The 27,571-nt window shown below is 43.7% G+C and overlaps 1 protein-coding gene across 2 annotated transcripts in view; it reads left to right on the top strand.

Moving 5' to 3' along the window:
- The first annotated feature begins 12,479 nt into the window (after positions 1-12,479).
- Positions 12,480-27,571, top strand: part of ATP8B1 (ATPase phospholipid transporting 8B1) — a 113,881-nt gene continuing 98,789 nt past the window's right edge. The window contains exon 1 of one of the 2 annotated variants that reach the window (XM_036874206.1): positions 12,480-12,809. The gene's annotated coding sequence lies outside the window, so the exon portion shown is untranslated. Of the gene's footprint in view, positions 12,810-13,981; positions 14,064-27,571 lie in introns of those variants that run through there. The other variant, XM_036874207.1, reaches the window with a different exon arrangement.

Below are 27,571 nucleotides of genomic sequence, written 5' to 3'. Positions count from 1 at the left end.
TGTAATGACATTTCTCTCCTTTCTCCCACAGACCCAGGGACAGGTTTCTTTGCTTTGAAGCTCCAGGGGACTGAGGTCGACAGTGCCTGATAGAAGACGGTGGTTCTTGGTGGATGCAGCATATTTAGAGCCAGTGGCTGCAGGAAAGGAGGAACTTGCTCCCAGTACTTAACCAGATCTGTCTGTGAGTTCTCCGGAGCTAGCCTCTGGGGACTGCCTGACGTATTTGAGGAATTTGTGGAACTCTCTGCTAGCAGGTGAGGGTCAGACTGAGAACCATAAGAGAGGTGATTTTTCTGTCATCTCAGATTCAAATTCCACAGTACTATTCATATCCTGTTCCAGAGAGAAACATGAAAGGAAACACTGTGCCCAAAACCACCCCCCCAAAACCCCACAAACACACACACACACAAAACCCCCCCAACAAAACAAAACCAAAAACCAACCAAACAAATCCCAAAAAACAAACTACACCCCGCGCTACCAGCATTTGTCTTGTTCTAATCAGGAGACAGAGCCCCGCCAAAGTGCCTTCCAATAAGCAGGTCCTGGTAACTCCCAATAGATCAGGTATTCTAAAGCTACAGGATCATTACTGAACCAAAACTTGGGTCTGCTAGCCTGGGTGCAGTAAAGCCAATCTATTGACACCAGGTTGTGGTGAAGGAAAGTGCAGCATTTATTGCAGATGCCAAGCAAGGAGTCCAGGGCAGCTAGCACTGCAAAAAACCCCAGCTCCCTGATGGGTTTCAGGAAAGCATTGTTAAAGGCCAGGTGAAAGGAGTTGCAGGGTGTGTGATCAGCTCGTGCACAGTTTTCTGATTGGTTGATGGTGAGGTAACAGGGCGGAATCACGGGGTTTAACATTATCAACCCTTAGGCTCCAGTAGCCCTGAGGGCTATGTGTTCGTGGTCATTAAGTATTTAACATCTTCCATTTGGTGGAGGTTTTAGCATCTGTAGAACAACTAAGGAAATGTACATGAGATAGTGTTATCTAGGTACTTCAGAGAGAAGCTAAAGCAGAGGATATGGGGGAGGGGTCTGTCCCGGGAGGGCTCCGTAGTGTCCTGCTACGTTACAGGACGAATTGGAGGTATCATGGTACAAATACATGTTAAATGTACAGCAAAGACATCCTGGCAACTCTTTGTACAGTAAGAAAAAGAAGATGTGTTTTGTATTACTCCCATTTGTAGTATCTTTGAATAAAGGTATGTAATACATTTCAATCTTTGATACCCAATTCTAATTTATAAGAAAAAGAGGGGAAGGATGTGTTAACTAACTTTATTGTGATAAATATTTCACAATATATATGTGTATCAAATCATCACATTGTATACCCAAAACTTACACAATGTTATATGTCAATTACATCTTAATAAGGTTGGAAAAAAAAAAAGAAAGAAAAGCTATGAGAAGGGACCAGCTCCAATAGGCATTAAATAAAATTAGAAAGCCCTTCTAGTTAACACAGTGTGGTACTGGTACACACAGAGGCAAACAGTCCAGTGGAATAGACACAGATGCAACTGTCTGATGAGTACATGATAAAAACATCATCTCAAATCACTGAAGCAAATGTGGGCTTTTAAATAAATGAATATGGGACGTTTTGTTAGCCATTTTGAAAAAATAAAATTAGATTAATATTCTACACCATACACAAGACATAAAATCCAAATGGATAAGGGATCTAAATGTAAAAAAAGAAAGAGAGAGAGAGAGAAAGGGAGAAAAGAAAGAAGAAAGAAAGAAAGAAAGGGAAGTTAGAAGCTGATTAGGAAATATGATTTTTTAAAATTGAAGTATAGTTGCTGTATAATAATATGTTATAGGTGTACAATATAGTGATTCACAATTTTTAAAGGTTATATTCCATTTATAGTTATTATAAAATATTGGCTATATTCCCCATGTTGTATCCTTGTAGCTTATTTTATATCTAGTAGTTTGTACCTTTTACTCCCCTACCCCTGTATTGCCCCTCCCCGCTTAGGAAATATGATTTGAAGGATAAAAAAATATGGATTTCTTAATCATCATTTACTATTGTAGAATTCCCACTTTTTACTCATTCATTTGGGATAAAAAATATTGAAGACCATGAAGGCCTACATGTTTGGAGTAAGGGAAGCTCATGAAAGTATTTTAAGTTCTTGACACCTCTTTGTGAATCAGTTTATAAGGTTAGCTTCTCTGGTTGTAAGCACTGGTTTTGGGTTAGTTTTGTATGTTAGTTAAAGGCAAAGAGAACAGATTGGGGCAAGGCAGTGAAGTGGTAAGAGGTTAAGTCTGGGGTTCCAGGGAACATTAAGGATTGCAAAAAGTGAACAGCCTAGAAAAGATAGTTCATTGTCATCAAGGTTACCTTAGACCAATCACAAATGGACAAAGAAAAAAAAAAAAAAAAAAAGGAAAACAAATCAAATACATATCTTTTTGTTGTTGTTTTCAAAAGTATGTGTTCTAAAAATGTTATTACTTTTTTTTTTTTAAAGTGATCACATCTTATTTTGTCTGTCTTTATTCTTCATTCAACAGCAGGTTTTTTTGTTTTTTTGTTTTTTTGACCACGCTGTGTGGCATGTGGGATCTTAGTTCCCTGACCAGGGACCGAACCTGTGTGTCCGGCATTGGAAGCGCACAGTCTTAACCACTGGACCGCCAGGGAGGTCCCTACTTTTTAATTTGAAAAAAGAATGCATGCTTACACAAAGACATACTCCAATAAAAGTTTATAACCAGAGAAAAACCTTTTAAAAAGCAGAAAGCTGGTCCCATGAAAAGGATTGGAAACCAGAATAACATCAAATATCCGAACAGCAACACTGGGATCTAGAAACTAATGAAACAATGACTTCAAAATTCTAAGAAAAAAATGCTTTCCAAGCTAGAATTCTATACCCAGCCAAACTATGAGTAGAATAAACACATTTCCAGACTTTAAGATACATAGACCTGTAGGTCATCTATCCAGTGGCTACACCTCCAATCTTCCATCCCTATTACCAGAGACCAGTTCCCACAATAGATGCTGGTAATGCCGTATACTCATTCTCCAGCCTTCCATCAAGCTAGGATCAGCCATATGACCAGTTTCTGGCAAATGAAATTTAGCCCGCTGCTGCAGCCACCTGTAACCTGAAAGGGGAGACTTCACCATCATCGTGGTGAAAGCAGAGCAAAAATATGAAAAGTGCCTGGGTCCTGATGACATCGCTGAGCCATTAACCAAACTATGAACTCTTTTTTTTTTTTTAAATGGGGAGCACTCTGCAAACATTTCCATTTCCCCCCCCCCCGGGGGACAGGGGACCCCAGGCCCTGAATTTTTTTTTAATTTATTAATTAATTAATTTTTTTGGCTGTGTTGGATCTTCGTCTCTGTGCAAGGGCTTTCTCTAGTTGCGGCAAGCGGGGGCCACTCTTCATCGCGGTGCGCGGGCCTCTCACTATCGTGGCCTCTCGTTGCGGAGCACAGGCTCCAGACACGCAGGCTCAGTAGTTGTGGCTCATGGGCCCAGCTGCTCCGCGGCATGTGGGATCTTCCCAGACCAGGGCTCGAACCCGTGTCCCCTGCATTAGCAGGCAGATTCTCAACCACTGCGCCACCAGGGAAGCCCCCAAACTATGAACTCTTTACCTCCAGAGAGTTAGAAGTGAGATGAAGATGATGACAATGACGATGATGATGATGATAATAAACCCATTTATTTTCCGGAATACTATTATTCACAGTTAAAGCCATCCTAACCAACATGATAAGCCTCAAGCTATTTATCTCTCATGTTCTCTTTTTCAGATGTGCTCCACCAGAATTCCCAAGTAAAGCAAAAAAGAAAATGTGGAGGAGAAAGGTAAAATGAATTCTCAGGATGATAATGAAGGGAAAGTCCTGCATGACGGTAACACATTCATACTGGGACAAGGACAGAAGGCTACAGCAGGGAATATCTCAAGGGGATTCTAGTGTCATAGGGAATGTCTAACTGCATAGTATTCCTTCTATAGATTATACTATATTTTATTTAACCAGTACACTATTGATGGACATTTGTTTTTTTGTTTGTTTCCTATATTACAAATAATTTTCAAAATTAACATCCTTTTTAAAAATTTTAAAAAAATTTTTATTCCATTTATTTAAACTTAAAAAAAGATTTTAGTTTAAATTGAATAAATCCCACCCCCCACCACCAATCTGTTCCCTGTATCTATGACCTTATTTTTTCTTTTTGTTTTTGGTTCCACATATAAGAGAAATCATTTGGGGAATTCCCTGGCGGTCCAGTGGTTAGGACTTGGCGCTTTCACTGCTGAGGCCTGGGTTCGATCCCTGGTCGGGAAACTAAGATCCTGCAAGCCGCATGGCATGGCCAAAAAAATTTAAAAAAAAGAGAGAGAGAGAGAAATCATTTGGTATTTGTCTTTCTCTGTCTGACTTATTTCACTTAGCATAATGCCCATAAGGTCTATCCATGTTGTCTTGAAAATGGCAAGATTTCATTTTTTATGGTTGAATTATATACATATGTGTGTATACATATATATGTATACTATATATTCTATACATATATACATATATTACATATTACATATATGTATATTATATACATATATAACATATATATTACATATATACATATATTACGTATACATATAGTACATATCTCACAATTCTTTATCAACTCATCCATCAATGGGTACGAGTTGTTTCCATATCTTGGCTATTGTAAACAATGCTGCAATGAACATGGGGGTGCCTGTATCTTTTCAAATTAGTGTTTCTGTTTTCTTTGGATAAATACTCAGATGTAGAATTGCTGGATCATATGATAGTTCTATTTTTAACTTTTTGAGGAACCTCCATAGTGTTTTCCATGGTGATTGCACCAATGTATATTCCTACCAACAGTGCACAAGGGTTCCCTATTCTCCACACCCCCAACAAAATTTGTTATTTCTTGTCTTTTTGATAATAGCCATTCTGACAGGTGTGAAGTGATATCTCATTGTGGTTTGTTTTTTGATTTTTTTTTTCCTTTTGGCCACACCGCTAGGGATGTGGGATCTTAGTTCCCTGACCAGGGGTCTAACCTGTGCCCCCTGCAGTGGAAGTGTGGGTTCTTAACCACTGGACCGCCAGGGAATTCCTCATTGTGGTTTTGACTTGCATTTCCCTGATGATTAATGATGTTGAACATCTTTTTATGTACCTGTTGGCCATCTGTATGTCTTCTTTAGAAAAATGTCTATTCAGATCTTCTGCCATTTAAAAAATCAGATTGTTTGTTTGTTTTGCTATTGAGTTGTATGAGTTCTTTATGTATTTTGGATATTAGCCCTTTATCAGATATACGACTTGCAATTATTTTTTCCCATTCAGTAAGTTGGCTTTTCATTTTGTTGATGGTTTCCTTTGCTGTGCAGAAGCTTTTTAGTTTGATGTAGTCCCACTTGTTTATTTTTGCTTTTGTTGCTTTTGCCTCTGTTGTCAGAATCAAAAAATTATCACCAAGGCCTATGTTAAGGAGCTTACTGCCTATGTTTTCTTCTAGGAGTTTTATGGTTTCAGGTCTTGCGTTCAAGTCTTTAATCCACTTTGAGTTAATTTTTGTGTATGGTGTAAGATAGTGATCCAGTTTCATTCTCTTGCATGTGGCTGTCCAATTTTCCCAATACCATTTATGGAAGAGACTGTCCCTTCCCCATTGTATATTCTTGGCTCCTTTGTGGTATATGGGTGGGTTTATTTCTGGGCTCTCTATTCTGTTCTGTTGGTCTATGTGTCTGCTTTTATGCCAATGCTACGCTGTTTTAATTACTATAGCTTTGATAATATAGTTTGAAATCAAGGAGCACACATATTTTTTATTTATACACACATACCCTTTTTTATACTTTGCATTTTCATGTAACAATGTATCTTGGAGATGTTCCTAACAACAGCCCAACCAGATCTCCCTAATTTAAAAAAAATGGCTGATAATTATCTCATTGTATGGATGCAACCTCTGTTAATGGACACTGAGGTCACCTCCCGTCTTTGCAGTGAAAAACATGCTGCAATGAATATCTACGTACATTTACCTTTGTGTAAATGCTCAAATACATCTCTAGGATAAATTCCTAGACATGAATTCTTAGGGCACAAGGCATGTATGTTTAAAATGTTGATATGTGTTTCTGAAGTTCCTTCCAAAGAAGTTGTATAATTTGCACACCCACCAATTGTGTATGAAAGCCCATGTCCTTGTGAACACTGCCAATGCAGTGCAATACCAGACTGTTTTTTGTTTGTTTGTTTGTTTGTTATTGTTTTTGCGTTTAATTTGCTTTTCTTTAATTTGGAGGAATAATAACCACTCATGCTGGCTGGCAGTTTAGGAAAATAAAAAAGGAAGTACTCATACAAAGCATAGGCTGCTATCACTTTATGGAAATCTTGAATACCATTCTTTCTATTGTTCCAATAACAGCATCAAAGACTTACTCATGTCCTATTTCTAATAGAACAAAAACTTTTCTTGTATGGGACGCACACCATTTCTAGACTGAAGTAAAGAAAGACAAATCACACCCACTAAAAAATAGGAACCAGAGAGAAATAAGATATTTAGAAGCCATTAAAATAGTTGGTGGGTTGTGATTGATCAGATATTTCTGGAAGCTAATCTGATAAATGCATAAGTATTCAATGACAGCAAATGATTAGATAAATCATCAGCAGGAAAAAATACCATACAACTATTGAGAATATGACTCTGCAGACCATTCATTCATTCTACAAGAACAAATAGGCACTTGGGGTACTAGAACAATATTCTAGACCAAGAGAGACCAAGTAGAATAAGACCCAGTTTTGGGGTCTCAAAGGGCTCACAGTACAGTGGGGAATGAGACAGATCAACGATTAAAATACAATGGAATAAAGGCTTCTCTAGACGTTAGGTGCAAATGCTTTGGGTACTACTCTCTGGGGGAGATTGGGGCAAGGCTTTCCCAGAGGAAGTCACTTTGGAACTGGAGATCCGGCAGATGAGGACATTTCAAGCAGAGGGAACAAGTGCTATTCAGAATTCAGTGAATTGCAAGCAGCTTGGAATGGGGGGAGCTTAGGTCTCCAAGGATGGGGGATGAAGTTGGAAAGGTAAATGTGTTTTCATGTCACAGTGGTAAATGATGAAAAGAGAGCATAAGCATACATACAAACTTCTTACAATCACATAAAAACATGGCTACGTATTCTAACAATGACCCCAAGGTATTTTCAAAAATTGTTGATTACACAACATTGTTAATTAACTATACTCCAATAAAAATTAATTTAAAAATTTTAAAAAATGCTTAAGCCACAAAAAAGCATTGATTAAATGTCTAAATTAATTATATGAATTAAATTTAATGTGTCATATTATTAATATATTATACTAAATATTAATAAATCATATTATCATTACATTCCATGTAGATAACAGGTTATTAAAATCTCTGCCTTGTAGAAAAGAAAAAAATTGTAGCCTAATCCTAATACAAACTCTTGAATATGGAAGAAAGACAAGTGAATTTTAATAATAGGCCCAGGAATAATACCTCCCCTAACATCTCTTGCATGTGAAGCACAGGTAATAACAAATTAACTGAGACACATTTTGTTACCTGATGCTTAACATTTCTTTTGCAAATCTAATTTAAAATGTTGGTCAGAAAAAAATGTCACTTAGTAGTAAAGGAGGTGGAAAGCATATAAGTCAGAAGGAATTTGGAAAATTTGTGCAGGAACAACAGAATATATCATCTGTATCTGTTGTTTTAAACACCATTTAAAACAGACTATTTGAAGCCTCTAGTGTCACTTATTACAAAGACAGGCTCACGTAAGATGTACCTTCTTATCATGTTTAAAATTCTGGAGCTGGTCTAGACTGGCTGTGAAGAATGCGCCTTCCAGCTGAGTTCATCTTGACTGCCAAGCACGGGTTACAACGGCACCTAGTGTGGCATGAATACCTTTCCATTGGCATTAAATGCTTTAGCTTAAATGACCACAGAGCTTAGCAAAGAACTGAATACAGGCAGTATCTCCTCCCTTTAAACGTATCTTTTATCCCTCAGCTCTTAGAGAAAAAAATTCTAGGAAAAGAGTTTTAGTAAAATTGAGCTAGTTCTCTTGGCAACCTCCCCAGCCTTCCTACCTACATCATGGAAATGCACAGGAATGTTGCCAAGGGGAAAAAAAATGAAAGAAAGAAACAGAGGAAACTATGAGCTACAAAAGCTGAAAAGCATTGTCACCCTCTTTTAGAAATGACTGTTTAATAATTTCCCCCAGCAGCTTGCAAGGTAAAGGTGTTGGTTATTGATTGGGAGTGGCTTCTAAACAAAACCAGACCGCTTATTCAATCCCATCTTGGAACTCTGAGCAAGTATGGCTGAGGCTCGTGGGATCAGGGCTGCCGCCTGGACAACGAAGCCATCACTCAAATGACTCAAGAAAGGCACATTTCAAAATCAATCCCTGTTGCATGCATGAGACACTTTCAGTCATTGCCCTGATGAGGCACCCTGAAATATGGCACAGTTCTTTCAGAGATGTCAAGGGTCAGGGCTTCCAGGTGAATGACTTCCTTTATCAGCAACATCAGTTGACATGCACTGAGAGTCTCATTCCCAAAAACCAGGAAGATGCAAAAGACTTACATGTGGGAAACGCAACAGGACAAGGTTTGACCATGCCCGTTTCTGGTGGGTTCCAGGTAAGATGAGTTTTCAAAGAATTTCTCTCACCTAGGATGAAACTCCTTTACCTTCCTGCAAGGTTTCTTCAAATATAAGTTTTCATGAAGCCTACCCTGACCATATTATTTAAAATTGCACCTCATTTTCCCACTTCTAGTTTCTTAACCCTGCTCTTTTTTCCCCTAGGTGATGTCCTTTCTTTTATTTTTTTTTAATTGAAGTATAGTTGATTTACAATATTATATTAGTTTCAGGTGTACATAGTGATTCAAAATTTTTATAGATTAAACTTCATTTAAAGTTATTATAAAATGTTGGCTATATCCCTTGTGCTGTACCATATATCCTTATAGCTTATTTTATATGTACTAGTTTGTACCTCTTAATCACCTTCTCTTATCTTGCCCTTCCCCCCTTCCTTCTCCACTAGTTTGTTTTCTATATCTGTGAGTCAGTTTCTGTTTGTTGTATTAATTCCTTTGTTTTATTTTTTGGATTCCACATATAAGTGATAACATACAATATTTATCTTTGTCTGACTTATTTAATTTAGCATAATACCCTCTAGGTCCATCCAAGTTGTTGCAAATGGTAGGATTTCACTCTTTTTTATGGCTGAGTAGTATTCCATTGTGTGTGTGTGCATATATATATATATATTTATTTATTTATATGTATACCATTTCTCCTTTAGTCATCTGTTGATGGACACTTTGGTTGCTTCCATACCTTGGCTATTATAAATAATGCTGCTATGAACATTGGGGTGCATGTATCTTTTTAAATTAGTTTTTTTTTTTTTCAGGTAAATACCCAGGACTGGAGTTGCTGGGTCGTATGGTAGTTCTATTTTTAGTTTTTTGAGGAACCTCCATACTGTTTTCCATAGGAGCTGCACCCATTTACATTTCCACGAACAGTGTACAAGTGTCCCTTTTCTTCACATCCTTGCCAACATTTGTTATCTGTGGTCTTTTGATGACAGCCCATCTGACAGGTGTGAGGTGATATCTCATTGCGGTTTTAATTTGCATTTCCCTGATGATTAGTGATGTTGAGTATCTTTTCTTGTGTCTGTTAGCCATCTGTATGTCTTCTTTGGAAAAATGTTTATTCAGGTCTTCTGCCCATTTTTTAATCACGTTGTTTTTTTGATCTTGAGTTGTATGAGCTCTTTATATATTTTGCATATTAACCCCTTTTTGGTCATATCATTTGCAAACATTTTCTCCCATTCAGTGGGTTGCCTTTTCGTTTTGTCGATGGTTGCCTTTTGCTGTGCAAAACCTTTTACATTTAATTAGGTCCCATTTGTTTATTTTTCCTTTTGTTTCCTTTGTCTTGGTAGACAGATCAAAAAAATATTGCCACAATTTATGTCAAAGAGTGTTCTATGTTTTCTTCAAGTTCTATGGTGTCTGGTTTTGCTCTTTTTTATTATTTAATTTTTTAGTGTGCAAATCTCAAGTGCACAGATTGATTAACTTTTATGTGTGTATACACTAGTATAACCACCACCCAGTTCGAGATACAGAACTTTTACAGCGCCCTAGAAGGCTTCCTCAGCGGTGCCCTCCCAGCCAGTTCTGTTCTATTTTTTCAAAGCATTTGTTGCCTTTTAAGATACAATTTGCCTGATTGGTTCACTGATGTATCCAAGTCACTAGAACAGTGCCTAGCACATAGCAGGCACTCAACAAACATTCGTTAAATGAATAAATCTTTCAAACAACACCCATCATGTCTCACTGTCCACACCTCCCCATCCCCATCTACCCCCTCCCCCTCCCCCTCATGGTCTGTAAGAGAAGCAACCTAGCTTGTAATCTTCAGTGTCTACACAGGGATGTTAAATGCAGCCGTGGGAATGGTATTTATCAGATCTGGGCATGGGCGTGGATTGGATGTGTTTTAGTATAGTTTCTCTTCTATGCAATGTTTTCTTGGACAGACTGAGCTCTTGCTGGGATGTCTGCAAGGAGGAAGGTATCCCTCCTTTAGTCTGGAGTCATCGCTTGATTCCTAGGTTTACTGGCATTTGCCCTTCTCAGCAGGCCTCTCTCCCCTCCAACTCTCTTGTTCCTACTAATACCGTCACCCAGTCTGGAGAATTTGGCTCATCTTCCGTGCTTCCATCTGCCGGTCAGCTGCAGGTTCTGGCCACTCTGTGCCCTGGCCATTTCTCCTCCGTGGTGTCCCTGGAAGCTCCTCCTCCTTTTCACTTCCACCGGCAACTCCTTCAGGCCCACCTTATGCTACTGTACCAAGTGGTATCCCAATCTTCAGTCTTATCCTTTTTCCAAACTCTCCCCTTTACTTTCCCTAAAACACAACCTGATCATGTCCCTGCTGTGGTCATGAACTTTGAATTGTTTGCAGGTGCTGCCAAAAGCAAGCCCCCCAACGCTGTAGCCTGCCTTCAATTGGGACCTGTTTCCAGGCCCCAATTCCCTCACTAGTCTTGTTTACCAATGCACTGCCAGCCATCTGGTCTATCCCATTGTCACTAAACAGGCCCTGTGTTTTCTGGCTTCTGGACATTTGCTCTGTTGTTGGCCTCAGAAAATAAGCACTGGAAGGAACTATTTGAGATCATCTGGTCCAGACTCATTTTATGGATGAGGAAACTGAGGCCCAGAGAGATTAAATGACTGACCAGCACCACCTATTCAAAGACCAAGGGTATCTAATGAAAAAGAAACCCAAGGCAGTCTAGTGTTTAACAATATCGGTTGAATCTTTCATATACTGAAGATCAAATTGGTGGACCACTCTTTGAATATCCTCCTCATGCAACCCGGATCCCCGAAAGTGTGGATCTTTGAGTTCCACCTCAAGCATGGCCTCTTCAATGAAGTCTTCCTTAAGCCCCCAGTTTGGAGTCTGAACTCTTGGCCTCTCTGATCTGCAGATAACTTGCTATTTGTCTGAGTCCTATCTCCCCTACTACATTTTCAGCAAACTCTTTGATTCATCTTTGACTTTCCTCCATTCTTATCGCAGAGCCTTTTCCATAGCAAGTGAGCAGTAAAATTCTGCGGAACAGCGTTTCTGGTGCAAGGGAAGGTGCTTCAAAGCGCCCAGACACCAGCTAGCAACCAGGCACGTGAATCCAAAAGTTCCAATTACACCGCACCACTCGCACGCCGCGCCCTGGCTCCTTTTGACTCCAAACCCGTAAAGGTGAGGGCGTTTGGTTTCAGCCGAAAGCCTGCTTGCTGCAATTACAGGATAAGTTTCTCGAAGTCTTTTGGCGCTGTCTCTTCCCCCACCCTCCGCGCGGCGAACCGCGGCGCGCATTCGGTGACCGGTCCCCGAACGTGACTTGGCATCGAGAGGGTACAGCTCCCCTTACCGAGGGAGCTCAGGTCCCGGGCGAGCCACGGCCTCGCCAGCTTTCTGGGCTGGCGCGGTCACCGACCTCAAGCGGCGGTCAGGCTGGCCGAGGGTGGCGGCGAAGTGACGCGGGGCTGGCGGGGCGGGGTGGCAATCGCGTCCCCAGGGAGGCGGGAGCGTCCGGGGACCCGAGAGCGGGCCAGGCGAGGCGGGGGACGCGCTCGGGGCACGGCCTGGGTGCCCCCCTGCCGCCGGGGCGCACGAGGGCACGGGGCTCGACCTGGGCCGCGTCTGCCCGTGCCGGGGCTCGCAGTCCAGCTCCTCTCCGCCCAGGGGAGGAACAGAAGGAGGGCCGACGGCCGGGCCCGCCCCCAGCCCCAGCTGCGGCTGCCAGTAGGAGACTAGAGGCACCACCCGGGAGCGGAGAAACCAGTTTGGTCGGTCTCGCGGAGCGGGGGGAAAAGGGTTGCCGCAGAGGAAGGGGGCGCGTACGCGGGGCGGGGGAAGGCGGGGAGCCATTGCAGAGCTGCGAGAGCCGGAGGAGCCGCCGCCAACTGGACACGCTTCCCGGGGCCCCGGGCCAGCCCCGTGCGCCATGAAGCGCTAGCGCTGCGGCCAGCGCTGGGGCCGGGCTGGCAGGCGGCGGCTGCGGGCAGGTGCGCAAGCGAGCGCGCGGATAGGCGCGCACCCGGCGGATGCCCCAGCCGGGGCCCAGCGAGCGCCAGGTAAGGAGGGGCGCGGCGCCGGGACCCCTGATCTGCCTCACCCCGCGGGCCCCGCAGGTCCCCTGGCCGCCCGGAGGCGGCGGACTCCGGGGAACAGGGATGCAGTGGCAGCAGCTGTCCGCGCCCTCGGGCTCCTGAGCCCGCAAGGGTGGGATTTAGGTGGCGGTGCCGGGAGCCTTCGCTGCCTCGGGGATGGGGAGACGCAGCTGGTGGGGCAGGCAGCACTGTGGAGAAGGCCATGGGCTTTTCACCTGCGGGAGGAGAGGGAACTTGCGGGACGTGTTTGGGTTCTTTCGTTTGTTACGCTCAGGTCCGGGCTTAAGCTCCGAGGAGCAAGCCTGGCAGGGCCTGTGGGTCCTTGAGGAGAGCCGCTGGTTCCCCTACAATATCTGTCGCCCCTCTGGAAGTCCCTCTTGACAGGGTTCTGCTGGTGGCCCCTTTGGGAGCCGATGCAAACGCGTCCGAAAAAAGACCTTTGGGCCGAATGTACCGGCAGCACCTTCAGGGAGGGATGGAGGGTGAGGTCGCCTCCACCGCGCCCACTGCGGGACCAGGAACCCTCCAAACATCTTCCGAGGGCCTTAATGCAGGTTGGCAGGTGATGAGGAAGAGGGATACTTTTTTCCCCGGTGATTGTAGGGTCGTATCCGCCAGCTCCCATGGCACTGCCAACAGGCCATCTCCTTCCCTCCCCAGTTTGATGCCCGGCGCTGTCACCTCGCTCTGGGCGTGCGGAGTGGCAGCTTGTTGGGGGAGGGGTGTTGCAGGGAATGGCGAGTGGTTTAACCCCGCCACTTCCCCACTCCTCCCCAAGTGAGGGAAGAGCTTGTAATTGTCCGCCCAGCTTCTCCGAGGGAGTGGAAGCGCCTGGTCCCCGACGGGGGTGGGGAGGGGAGGCTGGGAACGCTGATAAGTAACAGCTGTAGGGGAGGACGAGGGTGCTGAGGGGATGCAGAACGGGGGAGGAGGTTTGATACGTGCAGGGAAGGGGAACCCGAGCTCCATTTCTGCTTAGTGACCCCCTCAACCCCGCCCGAACCCTTCGTCCTGCCCGCGGAGCCCCTGGCGCGCTCGAAGTCCTTGGGTAGCTCCGGACGCCGCCAGTTTCCCCTCCCGGAAACGGCCCGCCCTGTTGGCTTAAGAAAAGTTTCTCTCCCATCTTCCTGGTTGCATTGCCTTCACATCTCTGCCTTCATTGCTCGAGAATGAAATGAGACAACACCGGCGGAGTACTGAAAGACCACCCAGCACGCAGTAGGTTCCAGAGGAAGGTTAACTGCTTTTAAAAACAAAAGCTAAAAATGATGTGTGATAAAATCTCCAGTGATGGTAAACACAAGGGTAGATAAAAAGGGAAAACAACACAAAATGTGAAGTAGAAGTTCTAATTTTCATGTCTGGGGAGTACTTTTGTATTGGACCTAAAATGCCGTTCATTAATTCCGGGCCTGTTGTTGAAGCCCTTATTAAAACCTATTATAAATGCATATACTGTGCAAAAGATGATGAACGGTTATTAGCTGATGCTGATTACTTTCTGGGGGAGAAGTCTGCCTGCCTGCAATTATTCCTTTGAATCCTCTTAATGGTATTCATTAGGTAGTGGAGGCTTCCTTGTTCTAATGTTAGGTGAGAAATCTTAACCTTTGTTCCTTTGCCATTTTATGGTGACTGTACATTCATAATTTTTAGGATTTCTTTGGTCTGTTACTGGGGACCAAACAAGACTCAGACAGCTTAATACTAGTGAACGGAAATGCCATCTGCGTGAAAGCGGCCTTGGCCACTTTCAGGTTTTCTTTCTGTTTTTTATTTTAAGGAAAATGCATATCAGTATGCACTTATTACTTGTTAGTGATAGAACTAGGAGGGGTTTTTCTGCTTGCTTGTTTTTGTAATTGAGCCTTTAAAATAATTTGGTGAAAACATGCATGTGTAAGTTGTCTGCAGGTGTAAAGCAAGTTGAGGATTGGCTCTGTTTCACCTGGATTTCTCTGCGGTCTTGGCACTAACAGCACTGACCACATGTAGCTGTGGAATGTTTCTTACCCTATCTGTTGGCCTTTCCCTCCTCCTTTTTTCTTTTTCCTTCTTTCTTTCTCTTTTTTCTAAAGCAAGGAGTCATGGAAAACATATGGATTTAGATTCCCACAGATTTCAGTTCTTTTACTTTAAATTGTATTTAATGTTTACAATTTATTCTTATTTTATTTAGTTACTTTAAAAATTGTATAACCTTAGATGAATTCCTAAATTTTCTGAATTTACTCATTTGCTGGAAAAAATATTTTTCAGCCTTCTTGGGTTGTTGAGGATTAAATGAGAGAACAGGTGAACCTTCCTTATACATAATAGGTGTTCGAATGTTGCTTTCTTGTTTTGTTTATTAAATGGATGTTTTAAAAAGTTAGTATGATGCCCAGATATTTTGTGTATTTTAAATATTTTACTGCCTTACTAAAGTTTGAATTCAATTTTAGTGTTTCCTAAACATTCATGGAATCCAGGTGATCCTTATAACTCACCTGAGAGAGATTTTAATCTACTAGTTACCTTTGCTCTTTAGTTTCAATCATTGTAAAAGAAGCCTATGCTCTTATGAATGCAGAGGAACTTGCTTTTTAGATACCAGAACAAGTTTTATGGGGTCTGTTCATGTCCCACGTCTCTAAAGAGAGGTGCCTTTAAAATTTCTTTGGCACTTAATTTTAGAATTTGCTTCTATATCTGCTTCTAGATTAGTCTCCTGGGACGTGTTTTTTTGGTGGTGTCTTTAGGTATCTTGTGAGTTTTCAGGTCTGTTTGTTGGCATCCTTCAATTAGATTAATTGTATTCATGCCTGTAGGTGTTGTTTTGTTACTTATTAAGATAAGTAAAACTTAATTTGCTACCAGAAGAGTTTTAATAACACAAAAAGAAGATAGGTTTATTCTGTTAAGCAGTTTACTCCCAAATCCCCATCCCTGTGCCCAGCTATAAATAATATCCAGTCTAAGATCTTTTGAGGTCCTGTGTCACCGAAGAGCTGGCATTATGGAGGAAGAGTCTAGAAAGTATACACACACACACACATCATAGTGTGTGTGTGTGTGTGTGTGTATAAAACAGTCTTGTTTCTCACTTTTATTGGAAAACAAAGGATTTTTTATCATCTGATTATTTAGGAACATATGAATACTTTTCCTAATTCTTCTAAATGTGTTGCGTGTTAAAATAAATTGCCACCAAAACCATGCACAATGGGAACTATGTTTGGTAACTGGTCCCATGGAGACTGAACCCAGAGGCAGCAGTGAGGGGTTAGTAGCAGGTGCTTTGGAGTCCTGTGACCTGGCTTGGAATCCAGGCCTCACTGCTCCCTAGCTGTATAACCCAGGGCAAGTTATTAGTACTTAATTGATCTAGCTTTAGTTTCCTCATCTGTAAGATGGAATAGTAATAGTACTACCTCAGAGCGTTGTGTGATGAGTTCCAAATGAGAGAATTTATCTAAAAGGGCTTAGCACAGAGCTCAGTTAAAAGTAGTCAGTATTATTACTGTTGTGTTGTTGATATCTCTCAGCAGGTATTTATGGCTCATGCAGCCATTGCCTTTCTCCTAGACTATGCGGGAAACGGGAATCACTCTGTATGTTAGTATTCATTTAGCAAACATAGGTGTCTGTTTGCACCAGGCATTGGTAAGAAAGAGTCCCCTAGAGCAGGGGCGAGGTTCTGAACTTCCAGATCCAGGGCTTGGGTTCTGGGGCCCAGGTGTCTGGGGAGTGGCACGAAGGACCAGGGCGCTCAGTGACCTAGGGATGTGCTCACTCAGTCCCAGCCACGAGGGGTAACTGCTCCCACCGGGGCATTCTATCCTCCTGCAGAGTGGAGGGAGGCCCTGGGGACATACTGAGCACTGCTGGGTCTCCTTTCCCCCCACTTCCTGTCTGTCTTTCATCTTCCTCACCTCTGTTCTCTTGTTTTTAAAAAAAAAAAAAAAATTACTCTTCCCTGTTCAAAGCTTGGGAGTTTCTGAACCTTGACTCTTTTTAAAGGATCGGTGCTTTCTGTGTGGTTTCTGAGTTGTGGCACCTGGCAAGCATCGCTAATGACAGAGACCTTTGCTACAATCCCATCCATCCATCCATTCATTCATTCATTTAAAACAGTGGCTTGAACATCTTCTCCAGGCGCTGTGCTGGGGATTACCTACTTGCTTCACGGAAGCGTGCAGGATTCACAGAGGGCCTGAGTCATGCTTTTTTTATCTTTTCCTCTTTGGTAAGAAAGTAGATCTGGTGTTCTCTCTCTTCCTGCTCTGGCCTTTGTCCCTCTCTGCCTGGAGAGATGGTTGCCTTAGACCATGGACGGTGGCCCTGGCTACTCCCAGTTCTGCAGCTCTGTGTTCATTATCAGTCTTCAAGTCCAGTGAACTTGCATTTAATAAAGGAGAGCTGGGCCTGGAGGCTATGGCAGATCAGTGGTAGGAAGCTGGCTCTCAGTCTTGGGGAAAGGACTCCTGGGGTTGGGGGTGTCAGAGGTCACCCTTGTTCTGGAGCCATCCTTCTGTGGTGATGACACCTCCCCCTAGCATGACTGAGAAGACTGGCACTTTTCACTAAGTACGCGTGTAGCCTGACCTTTGGCTAGCAGCTCTGGTCTTTATTTACAGGGCTGTCATTTATGGCTTTGTCTCTTTGCTGTGTGGCTTTTGTTCACCAGAGTTGAGGTTTGCTTGATTTAGAGCAAGGCAGCATTTGAAACCAGTTTTCTAACCTTTACTCAAATTGAGTTGAGCTGGAATATCCTCATCGGAACAACTCAGGCACCAAGCGTTATCCGCTCACAGTCTCTGATCGCCCATTCTTGCTGTTTGGGGAAGTTCCCGTGGGTTGGATGCATTACTTATTTTATAAAGTGTGATATGATTTGTGTACAAATCTTTACTCTGTCTTCTTGGGACACAGTGAACTACGGAGACTATTCTCTGAGATCAGAGATCTGTGCATCCAGGAGAAACATTTAACACTCTCTATAAGAAAACAGATAGCCATTTGACTTCGGTGGTTGAAATATTCACTCATGTGGGGAGGCAGGTCCGGGTTTATATATTTCACACTGGAAAAGAGTGGTCCTACCACCATATTAGAAATACATGTGTGGGCCTCTAAGCCAGGCACTGGCAGATGCTCTATAAGCCTCCAGAATTTTTGTTAAAACAATGAAACCAAGAGTGTAGGGTTCTTCAGCCGCTGAGATGGTGAGAACTAAGTGAAAATCTATGCTCTGTTTTTGGTACCAGAACAGCATGGGGAGGTGAGGGGGTCCCTCATGAGCTCATCCTAGTGCAGAAGTTTATTTCATGGGACTTTTAATCATGGTAAAATATTTATAAAATTTGTCATTTTAGCCATTTTTAAGGTGAATTCAGTGGCATTAAGCGTATTCACAGTATCTTGCAGCTCTGCCACTATCCACGTCCAGAGCTTTTTCATTGTCCCATTTGGAAACTCTGTATTCATTAAACTGTAACTCCCCATTTCTCCCTCCCTGTGGCCCCTGATAACGTCTATTTGTCTCCATGAATTTGGCTATTCTGAGGTACCTCATGTACGTGGAATCATACAATATGTGTCTTTTTGTGATGCTGATTTCACTCAGCATAATGTCCTCAAGGTTCATCCTTGTCACAGCATGAGTCAGAATTTACTTCCACTTCCTTTTCAAGGCTGAATAATATTCCACCGTGTGTCTATATACCACATTTTGTTGATCCATTCATTGGTTGAGGGGCGTTTGGGTTGTGTCCATCTTTGGCTATTGTGAATAATGCTGTTGCAGACATGGGCATATGAGTATCTGTTTCTTCACGGGAGCTGTTGAGATCTGATTCAGTTTTGTGAGATTCATTGTTCATAGAACGTGGTTAAGATGGGCAGGGACATGTAGCATTTAATATCACACTTTCCTCCAAAACATCTTGGAGATAAGAACAGGAGGAACTGCCGGGAGGCTGGTTACGTGGAAGACACGTGGAGGGCGGCCTCATTTCTCATTTTCACCTGCAGCTGCTCTGACGAAGCTGGTGGTCCTTTAGCATATCATCACGTGCTGGCCTGCAGTGTGGGTGATACCGTGCTGTGTGCTGGGGTGGGCGTAAAAGCTCAGGAGACCTGGCTCCACCATCTGGAGACCTATGCAGACCACAGCTGCCTTCCAGGGAGGATACTCTCTAGTGGAGGCAAAAATCCTTAACTTTCCCCCAGAACTGACTTGAATTAAAGATAAAAAAATTGTTTTTGGAGGAGGCAGGGTTAGAATGAGAGAAAAATTGTTATTTAATGTCTGAAAAATGCAATACTTAAAAATCAGATTGTTTTCTACCTTAGGGTAGAATCCATGGTTTTCAAGGTAGGCTTTCAAAAAAGGCAAGAGATCACTAATAGACTGTAGGATGACAGAATCATCAAATGTTGCATCTGTGTACTAATGTGCTTTTTCGTGGAGCAGGATAAAACCCAGAACCCTTTCGATCGTGATTAGATGTCAGTCTATTAGGCTAAAGACATCTTAATCTGTATTTTCTAGGGAACAATAGACTCTTATGTGAGTTTTTGCTCATACGGTGCCCTGAAAATTAGCCAAGATAAGGATTTGCATATTTAAAAAGCAAGACTTTTTTTTAAAAAGTAAACACACACACACACACACACACACAGACTTCAAACTAACCCCAAATATCACCATTCTTGGGTGTCATTCCATCTTCCTATCCCGTGCCAGTCCCAGCCACAAAAAGGATATTAATCTCTTGGCGGTTTGATACTTTGTCTAGCTCAGTTTGAGATTATTTAGAATGTTTTTTTTAAATCAGTCTTAGCCTTTCCCCCTTACCTATGAGAAACATGGTGAAAATTCTCAAAGGTCAGTTTGAGAACCTCAGACTCTGAGTGGTGACATAAGTAGCATCCAGCGTGTTCTGGATCCTTGAGATCACTCGGACCAACACTCTTTTTTAAAGCTGAAGAAAGTTTGCTCAGACCCTGTACTCTTAGTAACTGCTGGTCTCATTTCCTGAGTTCTAGCTTCTTGAATGGCTAGAGAAGTAAACTCATGGCTACTCCTAGGGAATTTCCTGTCTCCTTAGTCATTTCACAGAGTGACCCTCCTCCTTAGCCTTTAAAGTCCAAAACAAACAGCCAGCCGGCCAACAGATACTTACAAAGCACATCCTGTGTGCCTGGCACTTGGCATCTATCAGTCAATCAAGGAGCTAAAGAGCCTGCCCTCAAGGAGCTCACGTTCTAGAGAGGGAAGGGAGACCGTGGATAATAAATAGGTAAATTACATGGTATGTTTGAAGATGGGTGCTGCGGGGGATAAAAAGAGAAAGCTGGACAGGGTAAAGGAATTGGGAGGGTGGGCAAGGGAGCAAGATGCAGTTGGAGAGTGGAGAAGGTGGTATCTGGGTGAAGACTCAGCAGGGAGAGGGTGAATCACAAAGATCTGGGGGTGAGGACAGTGTCCCAGGCAGAGGGGACAGATGACTCGGTCCCTGGCTGGTGTGATGAAGGCAGGTGGTTGGCTATTCCTCCAACCTGTGAGTGGGGAGGGCAGGGCATGTGGAAGACAGAGCAGAGAGGTGCGGAGCTCCATCGTGCAGGGCTTCCTAGGAGCGGAAGGATTTTGGCTGTGACTTTGTGCAAGATGGATAGAGGGGTGGGGGGAGTCGGTGCAGGATGTTGCCCATTGGAGGGTTGTGATCTGTCATTTGACTTGTATTTTAAATAGTCCTTCTGGTTGCTGTGTGGAGACCAGGCCAGGGAGGGCTCTTGGGTTGGGATACTATTTAGGAGGCTAAACCAGGTGAGCTATGTTGGAGCCTGGGACCAGGGTGAGACGTCTGAGAGAGAGAAGGTTGTGGATATTTTTTTTAAAGGTAGTGCCAACAGGATTTCCGGACAGATTGGATATGGGGTGTAAGAGAAAGAGGAGCCAAAGATAACTTTCTTGGCAGAGTTTGGGTTGCAAATGGAAATCTGAATTTCAAAACGCTGTCAATTCAGTGTGCTCAGATCACTCATAATAGGTTATAAAGAGGCTCTTCAGAGGTACACATATTTATATAAGGTGTTCGTTCAGAGAACTTCAACAGAGAACTTTGTTTATCATCAGAGCATGTTGTTCTACTTTGCTGGAGGGAGAGGGGAGGTGTTAGAAAATGATGATTTCCAGGAAGCAGAGGCCTTTGCTTGTATTGGAAGGAAGATGGTCTATTACCAACGGGGTACGCGGGGCAAGGAGGCCTCCTCTGTAAGAGAAAACAGGCTGCCCCTGCAGGCCTGCGGCCAAATTGCTGGCACAGCTGTGATCCCTGCCCCACTCCTCCCAACCTGGCCATGCATTGTCTAATTGGGAAGGCAAGCTTTTTCCAGCCTGCAAACTCAGGCAGGCCACCCCCATCTCCACACACATAGGTTATCTTGTTTCAAACAGTTTTATTGAGATATAATTCATGTACCGTACAATTCATCCTTGTACAGTGTACAATTCCATGGTTTTTAGTATATTGACAGAGTTGTACCGCCATCACCACAGTCTATTTTAGAAGCTTTTCATCACCCCGAGAAAGAAGACCTATACCCTTTAGCTGTCACTCGTATTCCTTCTCCCCTTAGCTCCTGGCAACCTCCACTCTACTTTCTGACTCTCTGTATTTGCCTATCTGGACATTTTATATAAAAGGAAGCATACAACATATGTTCTTTTGTGATTGACTTATTTCACTTAGCATAATGTTTCCTTGGTGCTTTGCTTAGTGTAATCGTCCACGTTGTGGCATTTATCAGTATTTAAGTTCTTACTTAATTGCTGAGTACACAAGTTACTTTTGCACATGATGCATTCTTGAAAAGAACACAGGAAATGGAAATGTATGTTAGTTACAAATAGATCGACTAATGTTAGAAAGGGAATTGTTTGTGCCCAGAGAGCTAAATATGTCTCTGTGAAGGGGTGTGTGTGTGTGTGTGTGTGTGTGTGTGCGCGCGCGTGCGTGCGTGCGCACGCGCATGTGCATTGTTATCTTTCATAGCTGAATACAAAGTACGTGGAATTTGTGAGTGAATCTGAAGACCAGTGGCTTTCTAGTGGCCTAATGATTTTCTTTCATGTAAAAAGTCTACATTTGCTCATTACATGCCCACTACACTCCAGGTCCCGTGCCAGGTCCTGGTGGTTAATTCTAGGATGAACAAAACAGACAGGGGCCGCCCCCTTGTGATACTTACGGGCTTGTTGGGGGAGAGGTGGCAGGAGTCGACATTGAACAAAAGATTGAACAAAAGAGATATGAAACAAACTGATATTAGAATCAGAATCTGTAATAAGCACTTAAAGGGAGATAAGACATGACTGAGAATAACGAGGGCTGACTTTAAAATGGCCCCAGAGGAGCCCAAATGGCCGTGGAAGGATGGATGGATAAACACAAAGTGGTCCATCCATACAGTGGAATACTTATTCAGTCTTAAAACAGAAGGAAATTCTGACACACACCACAACGTGAATGAACCTTGAAGACGTTACGCTGCATGAAATAAGCCAGACACAAAAGGACAACTACTGTATGATTCCACTCATATGAGGTACACAGAATAGTCAAATTCATAGAGGCAAAAAGTAGAACAGTGGTTACCAGGGGCGGAGGGAGGGGGAATGGGAATTATTGCTTAATGAGTACAGAGTTTCAGTTTGGAAGGATGAAAGAGTTCCCGAGGTGGATGGTGGTGATGGCTGCACAACAATGTGAATGTACTTGATATCACTGAACCGTACTCTTAAAAATGGCTAAGATGGTAAATTTTATGTTGTATATATTTTACTGCAATAAAAGATTTAGCCCAGGAAGATCTCTTGGAGGAGAATATTCTTAAGTTGAGACCAGTTAAGGCTTTTCCTGGTCCAGCCCATAGGAGCAGCGTGTGCAAAGACCCTATGGTGAGAGCTTAGTGCTGTGTTCTGGGAACTGTGAGAAGGCCAGGATAGCTGGGGAGAAGTGACAGTGGGGCCAAGAAACATGGGGTGAGGTATGCAGAGACCAAGCTGATAGGAAGGCATTGATGTATTTGTAAGCAGTGGAGTGCCATGATTTGATTTCTGATTTCAGCTGAAAACTCAGGCTGTGATGGGGAGAATGGGTAGGGGGGAGGGGGCCAAGACCAGAAGCAGGGAGGAGACCAGTTAGGAGGCTGCTGCAGTGGCCGAAAGAGAGAGATCATGGGGGCTTGGGCCAGGATGACAGAGTGGAGATGAGATGCAGAGGGCAGGAGCTGCATTTTAGAAGTGGAGTCTCGGTCTTGGTGATGGATCAGATTCGAGGACCTCACGGAAGGGAAGGAGCAGGTGATTCTCAGGTTTCTAACATAAGGGATGGAAGATAATGATGTCAGAGACAGAGGAGCAGGCTGGAAGATTAAGAATTCAGCTTTGGTCATGTTAACTTCCAGTTGCTGGGACACCCAGAGTGGCCAGAGGTCAAGCTCTGATAGGTTCAGAAATCTTGGCTGGAGACACGTAACCTTGGGAACCAGAAGTGTGGAGTTGGGTATGACGATTTCCACAGGGACATTGGAAACCTTATGAAAACAGTGCTTCCCATCCTTGGGGTCAGCCTTTTAATTCTGGCCTTTTTTTGTGAAATCATACCTTCAACTATTTTTTAATGCCAATAAAGCATTTAAATTTGAGCAGAGAAAGCACCTGTGCAAATGCTCTAGCCTTGCTTTATGGACAAGGATGGCAGTGGAAGCCTGATACAGTATTGCCTAGTTGGCAGGACCAACACACACAGATCAAAATGTTTGTATCGGACGCGGGAAGGGGCCAGTTGCATATTTAATGGGAACTCTACTAAAGTCAGGGAATTTCTCATGGACAGTAGGGTATTTAAAATGGCTTGTGTGGCCTCGTCTAAAAACCAAGTCATGGGGCTCCCTTGGTGGTGCAGTGGTTAAGAATCCGCCTGCCAGTGCAGCGGACCTGGGTTCGAGCCCTGGTCTGGGAAGACTCCACATGCCGCGGAGCAACTAAGCCCGTGTGCCGCAACTACTGAAGCCTGGGCGCCTAGAGCCCGTGCTCCGCAAAAAGAGAAGCCACCGTGATGAGAAGCCCGGCACCGCAACTAAGAGTAACCCCCGCTCACTGCAACTAGAGAAGGCCCGCGTGCAGCACCGAAGACCAAACGCAGCCCAAAAAAACCCCACACCAAATCATGCTTTTTAATATGTGTATAGGGTGTATGACAAAATACACCTAGATCCTTCCCTCCTCTACCTCTGCCTCAATTGGTCTCCACTTAAAAGGTGATCCTGAGGTTTTTATTTTATGTCTTTGCTTGTTTTCTGGTCTGTTGCAGGCACCATCTTTGGACTAACTCTGAGCATGCCATGTTTGCACATGTCCTTAGTGATATTCAAATGGCAGGGTTATTAGTATTTAGTAACCCTGGTATTGTGATAGACTCTTTTAAAACAGGGGCTATTGTTTAAGGAGGAAAACATTCAGCGCAAAAGGAAAAAGGATGACAGTGAAATATTTGATCATTAAAATGCTTTCCGTAGAAAAGGAACGTTTTCATTCCTGCAGTTATGCAATTGAGTCTACCAACTTTACCTGATAACAAATGTCATTTCCCTTTTTACCCAGAATTCTACTGGGACAGAGCACATTCCCTCTGTCTCAGGGTCTCTGCATATGCTGTGTTCTTCACCTGTGACCCTCTTTCCCCTCCCCTCTCCACCTGCTGACCAGGTGCTACTTCCTCCTGGAAGACTTCCTGCTTCTTCACGTTCCCAGGTCAAAGTGAGGGGCCCCTTCTTTGCTCCAGTCCCTCTCTGTGCGTTCCTCTCCCAGCTTGGATCACGCCATCTCAGAGACGGTGGCTAGCTTTTATTTCACGTGCCAACTTGGCTTGATGCATAGTAGTTGCCTAGATACTGGTTTTCAAAGTATGGTCCCAGAAGCAGCAGCAGCAACACAGCTGAGGGTCCCACCCAGACTTACTGAATCAGCAACTCAGGAAGTGGGACCCAGCATTCTGTGGCTCAACAAAACTTCCAGATGGTTCTGATGACGCTGCAGGTTGAGACTCACTGGCCTAGTAGAGGTATTGGATGAGTAGGATTCCAAGGCAATGTCCAGCCATGGCAGGGAAGAATGTGTTAGGATTCCTTGGTGACGACGCCTCAAGCAGGCGAGAAGCAGGAAGGATGCGGCCCAGGGGTGTGTCATCCCTGAACGCTATCGTGATTGCTGGTCTGTTTGTCTCTTGCACGAGGCTGTCACCTCGGTGAGAAGAGCCCCTTTTTAAGGTTCACTCATGTTGTAGCCCGGCCCCCAGCACAGTGCTTAAATTGTAGGAGCTGTTCTAAATACAATTATATCTTAAGTGTATTAAGTTGGTGGTTTTTGCAGTGACCCTGGCATAAAAAGAACCCACTATAGCCTGATCACATGAATTTTATGGCTTTCATTCTTTTAGAAAGATGCCAGATGAGACTAACCAAGTTCTTGGACCTTATTACTTAGCAAAATAGTCACACACAAAAATAGATATTTTAAGATTTTGGTCCCGCCTTTTGTAACTTATTGCCATTCTTTTGCAAATGCCACATAATACCGGGGATTATTTTTAGTTAGCTCCTATTCGGGAAAAATGGACTCTTGTGACATCTTGGTCTGGGTTAGAGATCTTTTTACTAATGATACTTGGAAACGTCTAGATCATTCTATAACTCTGACCTAGAAAATATTTGCATCCAAGGGAAAACAGCTAATGCCTATATTCACTCACTGTTCTGGTTTGGGTTTACGTTATCGTCAAAAGATAATGAGTTTTCAGGATCTGGAAAGTATTTTGCGGTTAGTATAACAATTGTTTTCCGTGAGATGGAGCAAAGTGAAGCTTAATACTAGGTCTGCTTTTATTCAATCAATTTTATGTGCTTGTCCACAAAGCCAGAACTTGAGAAAGTTGACATGATTTGTGGGACACTTACCCTGGGTTGGCTGTGAACATGTTGAGACAGAAACAGGCACCAGGTTTATTAAAAACTTTGCAAAAATATCCCTGACCTACTCAACCAGAGGTGATTTGGGCCCCCAGGGGGCATTTTTGGTTGTCACAATGTAGGGGATGCCACTAGCATCTAGGGGTTGAGGCTGGGAATGTTGCTAAACAGACGATGCACAGGACAGCTCCCACCGTGAGGAAGTCTCCCACCCAGAGTGTCAGTGGTGCCAAGGCTGAGAAATCCTGCTGTAAATGGTGGACAGGCACGATCATAAAATGCTGGGGTTCTGCAGGACTCAGCCCCAGGCTTGCTTCCCCCTCTACGAGGTAATCGCCTCTATTTCTTTTTTTTTTTAATTTATTTTTTTTAATAAATTTATTTTTATGTATTTATTTTTGGCTGCGTTGGGTCTTCGTTGCTCTGCGCGGGCTTCTCATTGCGGTGGCTTCTCGTTGCGGAGCACGGGCTCTAGGTGCGTGGGCTTCAGTAGTTGTGGCACGTGGGCTCAGTAGTTGTGGCTCACGGGCTTAGTTACTCTGCGGCATGAGGGATTTTCCCAGACCAGGGCTTGAACCCATGTTCCCTGCATTGGCAGGCGGATTTTTTTTTTTTTTTTTTTTTTAGAGTGTACACAGTAGTTTTTAATATATTCGAAAGTTGTAAGACCATCACAACAATCAATTTGAGAGCATTTTCATCACTCCCAAAGGCAAGTGGATTCTTAACCACTGAGCCACCAGGGAAGCCCAATCGCCTCTATTTCTATGGCTTTAAAAACTATTAATGTGCCGATTTCTGCTGACTTTCCATTACAGTCAGCTTTTTCTCCCTGCCAGCCTGTTCTCTCCACTTGAGTATCTCTTGAGAGCGCCTGCCCCAGACACAGTACATCCAGCACTGAACCCCAACCAGTTTAGAAGATGACTCCTCTCTAGCTGGACTTGAGCTGTGACCCCATTCTCCCCCACACGACACCACCTTGACCTTCATTTCCATTCCATCTCCAAGATCTGTTGCTTCTACCTCCAGAAGATCTTGAATCCGCCTGGTTCTCTCCACCTGCCACCCCCTCAGTTCCAGCCACCCCCTCCCTCTCCTGGACCATCCCAGGAATCTCCTGACTGATGCCTCTCTCCATTTTCCACCTTCTAGCCCAGAGCAGCCATTCATCCCGAAGCACGTCCACACCCGCCTGCAAAAGCCTTTTGTAGCTCAGCATTGCAGTTACAACAGCATTTACCTCCTTTCCATGGCTCGCCAGGCCCGGCCTGCTCCGACCCCTGCTTCCTCCCCGCTAGGTCTGTTCTTGTCCTACTTCAGTTTCTGGAGCATGACGAGCCCTTTCCTGTCTCAGCACCTACACATTTGTTGCTTTCTCGCCTGAAAAACTCTTCCCCTGAATGAATCCTCCTTATCTTTTGCTTTTCGGCTCAAGTGTCATTTCCTCAGAGCGTCCTCTGACCACCCTAATGAAATAGGTCTCTCCCAATGTATGCCCTCTGTTCTTTTTCTCTTGTACTCACGAGAGCGTAACCCTTTATTTATCTATGGGATGACTGGTGTGCTGCCCTATGAGCCTGGAAGCTTCTGTCCTGCTCACTACAGCTCAGTGGCTGACAGAATGGCCGAAGCTTGTGGTTTGATGACTATCAGTGGAATGTTAGTGGGAGTGAGTGGGTGGGGAATGAATGGAGACCAGCCTGGAG

The sequence above is a fragment of the Balaenoptera musculus genome, chromosome 14, assembly GCF_009873245.2.
Source record: "Balaenoptera musculus isolate JJ_BM4_2016_0621 chromosome 14, mBalMus1.pri.v3, whole genome shotgun sequence".
Lineage (NCBI taxonomy): Eukaryota > Metazoa > Chordata > Mammalia > Artiodactyla > Balaenopteridae > Balaenoptera > Balaenoptera musculus.
The sequence above is the reverse complement of the archived record's forward strand: the minus strand, read 5'-3'. Positions and strand labels throughout refer to the sequence as shown.